This window comes from Arabidopsis thaliana, chromosome 4, assembly GCF_000001735.4.
Source record: "Arabidopsis thaliana chromosome 4, partial sequence".
In the NCBI taxonomy this organism is placed as follows: Eukaryota; Viridiplantae; Streptophyta; class Magnoliopsida; order Brassicales; family Brassicaceae; genus Arabidopsis; species Arabidopsis thaliana.
Genome location: NC_003075.7, coordinates 4,889,915 through 4,902,761, shown reverse-complemented (window position 1 = coordinate 4,902,761; position 12,847 = coordinate 4,889,915). Strand labels below are relative to the sequence as shown.

Below are 12,847 nucleotides of genomic sequence, written 5' to 3'. Positions count from 1 at the left end.
CTTGATTTCATTTACTGTTGTTCATTCTCTTATCATCCTGCTGTTACACTGTTGTTATCATGTTTTCAACTTGTTCAACGTTAATGCTTTCTGTTATGATGTCTGAGTAGTGAATAGGTTTCTGAGGATGGGTTAGAGTAGTGTAGAATTCTCAGTATGCTAGGTGATTGAGTATTGATTGATAGATCCCTTCTCGATTAGTTGTTCTTAATGCCTATTGCTTTCTGATCAACTCGAATTTGAGCCCAGACATTTCCGCACCCAAAAAGTGTTCGATGAAATTTCTGAACCACTAATTCCAGAGATTCGTGACCCTGCACCAAGGTATTGGTTGCAGGGAGCGTTTTGGCTTTAACTTGTTGATTCGTAATGCTTGTTAGGTTAGCTCTCGTCAATGGTGATTGAGTCTGGGACTAGGTTAACTTGATAGTCTCGGTTGCGGTGGCACTTAGATTTGGTTAATGAACTTGTTGTCTAGGGTTAATTTATTGAGCATGTCAATCACCTGTAAACTGAGGAAACGAAACTACTCAATTACCCCATCCTTGGGAATTCTTTATCTGATTGAATTCTTTGTTTGCTCTACTGTTGTTTACTGCATCTTGTTATCTGTCGCTTAATTTTTGTAATTCTTTCTGGTTACTCGACCTCATACTCGACCACCCAGTTGTCTGGCAACAGACTGTGCAGTCGAGTATCTGTGTTTTATTTTCTGTCTGTTACTCGACCTTTCACTCGACCTCACCCAGTGCTCTGCAAAGAGCTGTGTTGGTCGAGTGTTTTACTGTTTCTGTTTAATTTTCTGCTTTCTGCATGTTCACTTGGGATTGCTAGAACACACCAAAACCTGTTATTGCTTGGCTTGACTTAGTAACTTCTGATCACATCTTGATTGTTAGCATCACACCCATTTGGATTGACAACCTTCAGTACTACAACGACATGATAGTGCTTTAGTTTTAATTGAATAAAAACCTATTATTAATTTGGCGCCGTTGCCAATTGGGTGTTTGTTTGTTACATTTGAGATTTCAGACTTGCTTAGATCAAGCTCTTTTTCAATTTTCTTTTCGGTTACTAACTGTGTGTTTTTCTTGTTGTCTTCTTGATCCAGGTACACCTCTACTGTATGCGAACTCGATCAACAGGCAATCAGAACCTCCTTTTCAACAAAAACATCGACCGCATAGCTCGCAAACTCAGAGAAAGGAGAAACACAGTCAACCTTGTACCTCAGCAACCACTCGAAATGGCTGAAGAACAGAATCAACAAAATGGCCCTGCCAACATTGGTGCTGGAGATGCACCACGTGATCACCGTCAGAGGAAAGGAATTGCACCTCCTGCTATCCAGAACAACAACTTCGAGATTAAGAGCGGTCTCATCTCGATGATTCAAGGGAACAAATTCCATGGTCTGCCAATGGAGGATCCACTCGACCACCTAGATGAATTCGATAGGCTCTGCAACCTGACAAAGATCAATGGTGTCAGTGAAGACGGATTCAAGCTCCGTTTGTTTCCATTCTCCTTGGGCGACAAAGCACACATCTGGGAGAAGAATCTGTCCCATGACTCAATCACCACGTGGGATGATTACAAGAAGGCTTTTCTATCAAAGTTCTTCTCCAATGCCAGAACTGCAAGACTCAGAAATGAGATTTATGGTTTCTCACAGAAGACTGGTGAAAGCTTCTGTGAAGCATGGGAGCGTTTCAAGGGTTACACCAACCAATGCCCTCATCATAGCTTTACTAAAGCCTCTCTGCTCAGCACTCTTTACAGAGGAGTCCTACCGCGCATCAGAATGCTTCTGGATACTGCCAGCAATGGGAATTTCCAGAACAAGGATGTTGAAGAAGGCTGGGAATTGGTTGAGAACCTCGCTCAATCAGATGGCAATTACAACGAGGACTGTGATAGGACCGTCAGAGGAACAGCTGACTCTGATGACAAACACAGGAAGGAGATCAAAGCCCTGAATGACAAGCTGGACAGGATTCTTCTTAGCCAGCAGAAGCATGTGCACTTCCTTGTTGATGACGAGCAGTATCAAGTCCAAGATGGGGAGGGTAACCAGTTGGAAGAAGTCAGCTACATCAACAACAACCAGAGTGGCTACAAAGGGTATAACAACTTCAAAAACCAACAACCTCAACCTCTCCTACCGTAGCACCAACGTTGCTAATCCTCAGGATCAGGTGTATCTTCCACAGCAAAAACAAGGTCAGAACAAACCTTTTGTTCTCTACAATCAAGGTTTCGTTCCTAAGCAGCAATTCCAGGGGAACTACCAGCCGCCACCACCACCTGGGTTTGTAACTCAGCAAAACCAATGTCATGCTGCTCCTGATGCCAAAATGAAACAGATGGTAAAACAGCTGCTACAAGGACAAGCATCTAGCTCAATGGAAATTGCTAAGAAGTTATCTGAATTACACCATAAGTTGGACTGCAGCTACAATGACCTGAATGCCAAAGTGGAGGCATTGAATACCAAAGTCAGATATTTGGAAGGACAATCAGCATCTACCTTTTCACCAAAAGTCACAAGACTTCCAGGAAAGTCCATACAGAATCCAAAGGAGTATGCAACTGCTCACGCCATCACTATCTGCCATGATCGAGAGCTGCCAACTCGACATGTCCTTGATTTAATCACTAGGGACAATGATGTTCAAGAAGGGGAGGCTTCTACTCAGGTTGAAGCCTCTGTTGTTGAATTCAACCATTCTGCTGGTTCTCGCCATCTCACTCAATCCACCTCGGAAGAGAAGGCCGCCATAATCGAGAGAATGGTAAAACGATTCAAACCTACTCCACTACCCTTACGTGCTCTTCCGTGGACATTCAGGAAAGCGTGGATGGAGAGATACAAGTCTGTTGCAGCGAAGCAGCTGGACGAGATTGAAGCAGTGATGCCACTGATGGAAGTTCTCAACCTGATTCTTGATCCTCACAAAGTTGTGAGAAATTTGATACTGGAAAGGATCAAGATGTATCACGATTCAGATGATGAAAGTGATGCCACTCCATCTCGAGCTGCTGATAAGAGGATTGTTCAAGAGAAGTTAGAAGATCCTGGATCTTTCACTCTACCATGTTCCATTGGGGAATTTGCTTTCAGCGATTGTCTGTGCGATCTCGGAGCCTCTGTCAACTTGATGCCACTCTCTATGGCAAGAAGGTTAGAGTTCATTCAGTATAAACCTTGTGACCTGACTTTGATCCTTGCAGATAGGTCTTCTAGAAAACACTTCGGCATGTTGAAAGACCTACCAGTCATGATTAATGGAGTAGAAGTGCCTACAGACTTCGTGGTGCTGGATATGGAAGTAGAGCATAAGGATCCCTTAATACTGGGAAGACCCTTCTTAGCTTCAGTGGGAGCAGTGATAGATGTCAAGGAAGGGAAAATAGGTCTCAACCTTGGAAAGCACATCAAGTTGCAGTTTAACATCAACAGAACTCCACAAGGGTCAACAGAAGATGGAAGAACCTCTGGAAATGATAGAGTGATCTCAAGAGAAGAATATGAGACTGAAAGAGTGAAAGAATTTAAAAAGAGGTATGATAAGCAAGATGAAACTATAGAGAAGCTAGCCCACACTGTTGAGGAACGTAGAAGTAAGCTGAATCAGTTGTAGAAAGAAGCTCAACCTAAAGGCAGGATTGACACCATCCCGAGAAAGAAGTTCACTTCAAGATGGTCTGAAGAGATAGATTACCCTCTAGAAGAGAAAGAAGCATATTTTGAAGAGAAGGGAATTGAGTATTCTGCTGCAAACTTCTCCAGGGAGAACGCTGAGTATGATGATGATATCAGAGAGGATTATGCAGATCTTCTCTATAGTTCATTTTCTTCTTGATAAGTGTGAGGAGTCAAGCTAGAGAGTTAAAACAAGCTCACTTGGGAGGAAGTCCCATGACTATCCTTGTAAATAATTTTTACTTTCTTGTTATCTTTGATATGTTTTAGTTGTGTTTGTGGTTCACAGGAATAGAGGAATAACGTGAAGGTAGAGTAAAAATTCAAAACTCTTACTCTACAGATGGCCTAGAGATCTAGTACATTGGTCGAGTGATGTTTAAAACCCAAAAATTTTAAATCATCACCTTACTCGACCAACAGGAGCTACAGAGTATTATCAGAGTTCATCAAGTCTACAACAGATTTCGGGATTTCCTGAGATTTTCCTAGTCAAGATAGAGTAATGATTTATAACAAAGAGACAGAGGAGGGACCCACTGCTGCAGCCATGTCTCCCACGCTCCCTACAAGGTGATAACGAAATCCATCCTCTTCTTCTCCCCATCACTCGACTTCAACGCCATCATCTTTAATCCACCACCACTCGACCTTGTTTTCTCCTCCATAACTCAATAAACTCGACCCCATCATCTTCTCTCTTCATATACTCGACTTCTTCTTCCCACTCTAGCATCCAAAAGACACAAAAATCCACCATCTCTCTACCCCGCAACTCTTACTCGACCACCGCCCGCTCTCTCATTTACTCGGCTACATAGCTCAAATCGCCATCTCCCAGCTGTTACTCGACCTCGCCGTATCACTTCACCTCGCCGCTCCTCACCGCCTGCTCACTCTCCAATACATTCACTCAACATCTCCGCCCAAGACTCCTCACTTCTCTCAAGTCCAGCCATCACCGCCTTTTTCTTCTCTTCCGCGAGCTCAACTTCACTCGACCGCTCCTCTCCTGCCTTTCACAGTCACTCGACTTCGCCAAGCCACACCATCTCTCCATCTCTTTGTCACTCGATCGCGTCTACACACCATCAACAACTACTCGACCTCCTGCTCTTTCTCAAAGGAAGCAGCTCAACCTCGCCGTTCGATTCACTCGGCCACAGCTCCTTAATAGCCTAGTCGTTTTAACCTCTCAAGCTCCATCCCTTCACTCGGCCGTCCAAAACCACTCGATCAACAATCCACAAAACGAAAAAAATAAATAAATCAAAACCGGTTTTGGTATACTCGACCGGTTTACTCGACCTGTTTTTGGTTTGTGTGGTTTGTGTTTTTGGTTTTGCTGTTACTAACGTATTAACGTTTATCTTTGAGTTTTGTTTGTTTTCAGGTCTCATCATGAGCAACTACAGTGGAGAATCTTCTATGGACCCTGATTACAATGTGGATGAAGTTGAGTCCTGGTCCGCTAGACCAAGAGAGCAACATGTTTACCAGAGCTTCAGGGATGAATTCGAACGCTCTACAGCCCGACATAATCAGAGAAGAGCTGAAATCGCCAGAGGAAAGAGGGCGATGTCAAGTAGATATGAGCTGATTGATGAGGATATCGAAACTGAGTATGAGCCAGAGTCATGGCGAAAGGAGACGAAGCTGCTGAACAAACCTGACGAGGTTACAGTGGAGGAGTATATCAGGTTCTTTGAGATAAATGATTTCTGGGGAACGCGGTATTCGTGCTATGAGACTTTAGCCCAGCTGAGGTTACTGGAGGACGTGCAGTATCTGTTCGAGAAGTGTCACCTGGAGACACTCATGTCTTATCCTTATCCTGCCTATAAGGAGGAGACAATCGAGTTTCTTTCCACGCTGCAGGTGGAGATGTATGAGGCACTAACAGACTTTGAGCTGGATACCATGGGGTTAGGCTTCTTGACATTCTTAGTGGATGAACAGCGGTATCAGCTTTCGATCAAGAAGTTGGAAGAACTGTTTGGTTTCCCTAGTGGAAAGGGAACCAAACCCAGATTTGACAGAGAGGAGCTTAAGGATTTGTGGGCCACTATAGGCAACAATCTACCGCTAAACTCGGCGCGGTACAAGAGCAACCAAATCTGGAGTCCTGTGATCCGCTACTTTCAGCAATCGGTTGCCAACGTCTTTTACTCCAAGGAGTCTACAGGCACCGTGTCTAACACGAACATGGAGATGATAGATTATGCGCTTATAGGGATTCTCCGTCGGACGAAGGGGAAGAATGTCTTGAGAGGCGATCTCAACAACGCACCACCACTAATGCCTCTATTGATCCATCTGTGTGGATACAGGAAGTGGGCGTTGACGAACGGGAAGAAGAAGGTGAGAGGAGCACTATGCGTGGGTGGCGTTGTGACGCCAATTCTCGAAGCTTGTGGAGTATCGCTCAAGGAACCAGGGTTAGCACCGAGGATGATGGACTTGGATCATTTGCGCAGATGTGAGTTCTTGGAGTTTGACATGGCTGGCGACTTTCACCGCTATAGGTTCGAGCATTCATCGATTAGAATTGCCAACATTCTTCTCCCCTGCATTGATGCTACTAGGATTCTCGAGGGCAGGAACATTGACTTCAAGCCTGCACTTGAAGATCTTTATTTCAAGGGCAGTCCGCCAACTGATGAGATCAGTCACACCGAAGGAGCTACAACAGAAGATGTTGATGAGACAGACGATATAGATGAGGCGGAGTTTGACACGAGTATGTATCATTTTAGTGAGCACATACCTCCAGCGAGGGAAAGCAAGAGTTTGAGCGAAGCTCACAGGAACAACAACAAGCTGCAGAAGTGGTGCAAGAAACAGGATAAGTTACTCGCTAAGTGCCTCAGGGCTATCAGGTTTCTGAAGGACAAGATCAGCTGCTCCTCTTCCACTACAGCTATTCCGTAGGGACAGCTCCCTCCGGACATGCCTTCGAGGAGATATGACGCGCCCGAGCCAAGTCAGCGCAGGCCTGAGCCTAGAGAGCAGGAGATTCCGCATGTCCATGCGAGACATTCATCATTCGAGCCTCGTGAATCTGGGAGGAAGAGGAGGACCACACTCACTCGATCTAGCAGCAGGAGCAGACGACTTCTGCAGTCTCGTAGTTTACGCGACCGCGGTGCTGGCCGCAGCAGAAGGAAAGAGGTTAAGTATCCTGAGAGCGGTGCTGGCCGCCACAGAGCTGATGATGTCGAGTACCCACCTGCTGGAGCTGATACAGAACAAGGTGGTTCGTCCATGGCCTGGGAGCAATCACAAGCAGCCATTGATGAGCAACTACGTTCATTCTTCGACTGAGGTAAGCGCCTCACTTCACCATTGTATTATATCATCCGTTGTGATTTGTTTCTTCATTTTGTTTTTGTGATTGGATTTGTCCTGAGTACTCTCTTCCAAGTTTATTCGCACAGTGGATTGTGTAATTTAAGTTTGGGGGAGGGCTCAGGAAGTGTGTATTGCATTGTATATATTTTTGAGTCTGCATTCATCTAAGGCATAGAAAAACAAAAAAAAAATGAAAAATTTCAGAAACTGATTTCACAAAAAAAGAGTGTTCATGTAGTTGCATTACATTTAGGATCGAGTCTTGAGTGTTTCATTTAGGATTGTTGCATATGCATAGGGGATGATGATGAGATAGCCTTGTAAGCATTTTGATTCACCGGATAAACTCAGTGCCCTCGTTGCTAGTTGTCTGTTGCGTAGTCAATGAATTTGAAATAAAACTGAACCATGCCTGGATTGCTCTATTCGACCACACTATCATGATCTGATACCATTCCCTATCAATTTGAACATGAATCTGATCTTTAATTATCATGTCTGCATCAAATTTGAACTCATGGATACCCTAAAATACTTGGATTTTCTTATTCATTTTGATCACTCTTGTTAATCCAAGTAGCTGACTCTCCTTATTAGAGCAGTTAACCCAAACCCAAACCTAGACTTTCTTTCAATCCCTATATCACTTGTGAGTGTTTGTGAGGTCTTATTCCGATTAAGCTTGGTAGAAAGTGGTAGGTTCGTAACGACAGAGATAGTGTCTCATGTAGTTCTAGTTCGCATTTTTCGGACTAGATAGGACTAGGTGGGCGCTTATACTTTGGGTTGGGATGTGTTTAAAAGAAAAAAGGGGTTGATTCATTGATGAGAAAAGGTAAAGGACTCTAGGTGGAGTAAGCTAAAGAAGCGGAAAAAGTCTAGTAAAGGTTTTGGGATTTATAAAGAAAAGAAAGAGTTCTTGTTAGCTATTGAAGATGGGCAAAAGCCCTTGGTTTTAAAATGTTAAAAACAGGAACCTTAGTTGTTAAAGAAATCCAAATCCGCTAGATGTATCAAAGTGTTGAGAAAGCTTCTCCTAGAGTTAAGAGAAAAGAAAAGAATGATTAGAACAAGGGTTTAAAAGATTCATGAATGCAAAGGGTAGAGTTAAGTTCTTATATTGGGATTGGAGATGGGATTACCATTAGAGCTTCATTTGATATACTCTGGGTAGATGGGATCTTATCTCTGTATGCATAGCTTGGGACTTACCTTTAGCATTCTACTAAAGCTTAATCATTTTTCTTGAGAGATCCCCTATTATTGAAGCCTATTCTATAAGGGACCATCTTTGTCTCTTGACCTTTTACCTTAGCCAAATGAGTTTATTGATGATGCATTGCTTGATTCACGTTCCAGAACTAATGAATGTTAAACGGATTGGTAGATTTGAAAACATGTGTAGGTCGAGCATATGAGTTGGATTGATTGATAATGAGGCATGGCTAACGTTTTTAAGTAGAATTCGATCTTGCAGCTTAGAACTTTCAACTTGGACATTGATTTCATCTGGTTTATCTAGTGCTTTGGCTCTGAGTCCCCGCTTTCAAACCTCACCTCCAGCTTGTTCTTGATTGTTTGCTAGAGGGCAAGCAAAGACTAAGTTTGGGGGAGTTGATAAGTGTGTATTTTGCATGTTTTGAGCATCCATTTGTCATCACTTTAGCATCATATCATCACTGTTTTATACCATTTCTCATCATTTGTCATCACTTTACATGTTTAGGATAGATTTGCATGCATGTTGCATATTTGCGTTGATTTCAGGTGATTTGGAGCTGTTGACGAGCTATCTGGAAGATGCGGGCATGATCATGTCAAACCACTCGACCACGAGGTCGAGTAGGAGCTTCAAGATCTCAAAAGATCACTCGACCCCCTGGTCGAGTAGAGGACATCACTACTTCACCACATCACTCGACCCCGAGGTCGAGTGTCTTCATCCCATCACATGACCATCACTCGATCACATCACTCGACCTCGAGGCCGAGTGTCTTCACCTTCATTGCCAGACCACTACTCGACCTCATCACTCTACCTAGAAGTCGAGTATCACCATCACCACCACTCGACTGCGTACTCGATGACAAGCTTCAGAGCCTTCTTCATTCCGCACTCAACCAGACACTCGAGCACAAGGAAGAAAAGAAGACTCCAGCTATTCACTCGACCTCCCACTCGACCACATGGGCCGAGTACAGTTCTTAATCCGTCCCAATACTTCGTCGTTTTAAGTATTAGGGTTTCGGAATATTTGGCTATAAGTAGCATGTACTTCACATTTTCGCAGCAAAGTTTTTAACTAGTTTTATTTCGCAGACCTTGTGTTCTAGACCTTTTGTAATCCGGATTTCTCTTTATCAATTAAGTATTCAGCTTTTGTTCTTGATTTTGTTTACTGTTGTTCATTCTATTATCATCCTGCTGTTACACTGTTGTTATCATGTTTTCAACTTGTTCAACGTTTATGCTTTCTTTTATGATGTTTGAGTAGTGAATAGGTTTCTGAGTATGGGTTAGAGTAGTGTAGAATTCTCAGTATGCTAGGTGATTGAGTATTGATTGATAGATCCCTTCTGGATTAGTTGTTCTTAATGCCTATTGCTTTCTGATCAACTGGAATTTGAGCCCATACATTTTCGCGCCCAAAAGGTGTTCGATGAAATGTCCGAACCACTAATTCCAGAGATTCGTGACCCTGCACCAAGGTATTGGCTTTAACTTGTTGATTCGTTGCAGGGAGCGTTTTGGCTTTAACTTGTTGATTCGTAATGCCTGTTAGGTTAGCTCTCGTCAATGGTGATTGAGTCTGGGACTAGGTTAACTTGATAGTCTCGGTTGCGGTGGCACTTAGATTTGGTTAATGAACTTGTTGTCTAGGGTTAATTTATTGAGCATGTCAATCACCTGTAAACTGAGGAAACGAAACTACTCAATTACCCCATCCTCGGGAATTCTTTATCTAATTGAATTCTTTGTTTGCTCTACTGTTGTTTATTGCATCTTGTTATCTGTCACTTAATTTTTGCAATTCTTTCTGGTTACTCGACCACCCTGTTGTCTGGCAACAGACTGTGCAGTCGAGTATCTGTGTTTTATTTTCTGTCTGTTACTCGACCTTTCACTCGACCTCACCCAGTGCTCTGCAAAGAGCTGTGTTGGTCGAGTGTTTTACTGTTTCTGTTTAATTTTCTGTTTTCTGCATGTTCACTTAGGACTGCTAGAACACACCAAAACCTGTTCTTGCTTGGCTTGACTTAGTGACTTCTGATCACATCTTGATTGTTAGCATCACACCCATTTGGATTGACAACCTTCAGTACTACAACGACATGATAGTGCTTTAGGTTTAATTGATTAAAAACCCATTATCAATGTTTACATTGGTTAGACCAGTTAAGTATATAAAAAAAAAAATTTGCAAAATCAATAATTAATATATTAAAACATAAGATTACTAAAGAAATATTTTTTTTCTTCTAATTTGAATGAAAATACTGACCAACCGTATGGTGCCATGTCACCTGATACGGGGTATCAGAGGTATCAATCCACTGATACAAATCAGGCCCAAATTCATAGTTTGATCAATTAAAATATATTTTCTGGGCTAGTGATACCCAAAATAAATCACCCATGTACATGATCTAATGCTCAAATCGAATCAATTTACAAATCCAAATTTTACAAAGACAACAATTCTACCCCAGTTCCCCAACGTCCGTTCTTCCCTTTAGGTCTCCCAAACTAAGGTTACTTGTAAGACAAAGTAGAATCCTTAGATTACCCAATGAGTCCGGGTTTCTAACAAATAACAAAAATCTCAATCCCAATCCCCAATCAAACAATCAATACGAGTAACCTCGATTGAGTATACTCGACAAGAAATCATGCAATACAAACAACTAAGCAATGAATACTCTTTACAGAGTATATGCATCGGAAACTACCAAAACTACTACTAGCATGCTAACTACTCTTCATCCTACGGACCTATACTATACGATGCTTATTTTCCACAAGGCAATGTCTCTGACCGCTATACACAAAGTCTAAAACGATCACATCACTTCCCCAATCCAAACCGTCTACAAGGGACCAACTCCCTTACGGTAAAACTTTTACTACCCCGTCGGACAGTCTTGGGTGGTAGTGAACCATTCCGAGCTATTGGGACAATCACGATATCGTCACACCTTAGTCATATAAATGACTAACCACAATACTTACTATGAGCCTAATGTAACCTAATACTACTCGTAGTAAAACCTTCTAGCCAGCAATTCACACACAAAAGTTAATCAAGCCGAAGAAAGATTAACAAACAACAATCAATCAATCAACAATCAAACAACCTAACATGCTTGCTAACAATTTAATTCGTAATTTTTATTACGAATAAACAATATTCAAGCTAATAAGGATATACTACGGGAATCAAACAATCGATAATAAATCCTAGCACCAACGAACAATCAAGCAACCTAATGGCTAAACTAAAGTCTAGCCTAACCACACAAATACTTCATCCTAAACTAAATCAAGCATGAATGCAAGATCTAATCAAACAACCAAGCCGATCTTACGTAAAAACGTAGATCCGACTATCAACAAGTAATGCATAATTTACACTAAGTATAAACATGCAACATCAATCCTAAAATCATTAACCCAAAAGAAAAACCTAGTCGTGTGCTACTACACACGCTACGGTACTCACCTTCGCCTTATTGTCGAGAGATTAAAATTCTACCCTTGACTGCCTAATAAGTTTGATCCGACCGAGCCATCTCCAACGTGTACTAACGATGGATCTAAGCGTCGGACCTAAAACAAAATTAATAAAACAATTCTAAAAAGAAGAAAAAACTAAGGGCGGAACTACGTACCTTATTACCCGACTACGACTCCCGACTCGACCAACTTCTACCCGACTCAGACTCTGACGGAATAACTAGCTATCTAACGGTTTAAGCTAAAGGTTTTGGTGTGGGATGGTAATGAACTACAAGTGAAATCTCGTGGGTATTTATAAGTGTGGGAAACTTGGCGCCCAAGTTACTTGGCGTGCAAGCTAAGCAATGGATAAGGCTTATCCTTATCTTATCCACTTTTATGCATATCCATACTTAAGCTTATCATTATCCAAACTTGATCCTATCCTAAACGTGTAGTGGCACACAAACCACACACTCCAAGCTCATGTCTCAGCTGCCTATTCCACAAGTACCTCGACGACATGGCCTTAACGACCATTCATTCCGCTCGCTCACGGTACACGCCCGTACCGAAGAACTCTCCGACCATCGTATGCGGACAATGATCATTAACTATTCCTCTAAAAAGAAATGACTAAATCATTTAAATACTCTACTAAACTTAGTTGTATCGCATTAATCCTTTTCGATCACCGCTTGCTTGTCTCGGCCTAAATTTACTATTTCTCGATAAAACTAGTTTTTTCCAATAAAAAACTAGCCTTCCGCACTTCCTTTATTTTTCCTTGGAAAATTTGATCTTTCCATCAACCAAATTGCCCATAAGAATTCTTTTGATAATAATCTTGATAGTCCTAATAAATTCCTCGATAGCTTTAACTGCCTTTGCCGATAATAGCCGATCCTAGTCTTCTTCATATGTAGCAATAGCCGATAAAATCTCAACTCACTACTAAACTGATCTTGAACTCCTTCTATAACCTTTCTTTGTTTGATGATTATTGGGAGAAATGTCAAAAAAATCACTAAGTTTCAAATTTGGGACGATTTAATCTTGAATTTCACGGA

The 12,847-nt window shown here is 42.0% G+C and overlaps 1 pseudogene across 1 annotated transcript; it reads left to right on the top strand.

Annotated features, from left to right (window-relative positions):
* Positions 1 to 1,129: 1,129 nt before the first annotated feature.
* On the top strand, positions 1,130 to 7,103 carry AT4G08050 (annotated as a pseudogene; the record flags this gene model as incomplete). The annotated part of the gene is made up of 1 exon: positions 1,130 to 7,103.
* Positions 7,104 to 12,847: the final 5,744 nt, after the last annotated feature.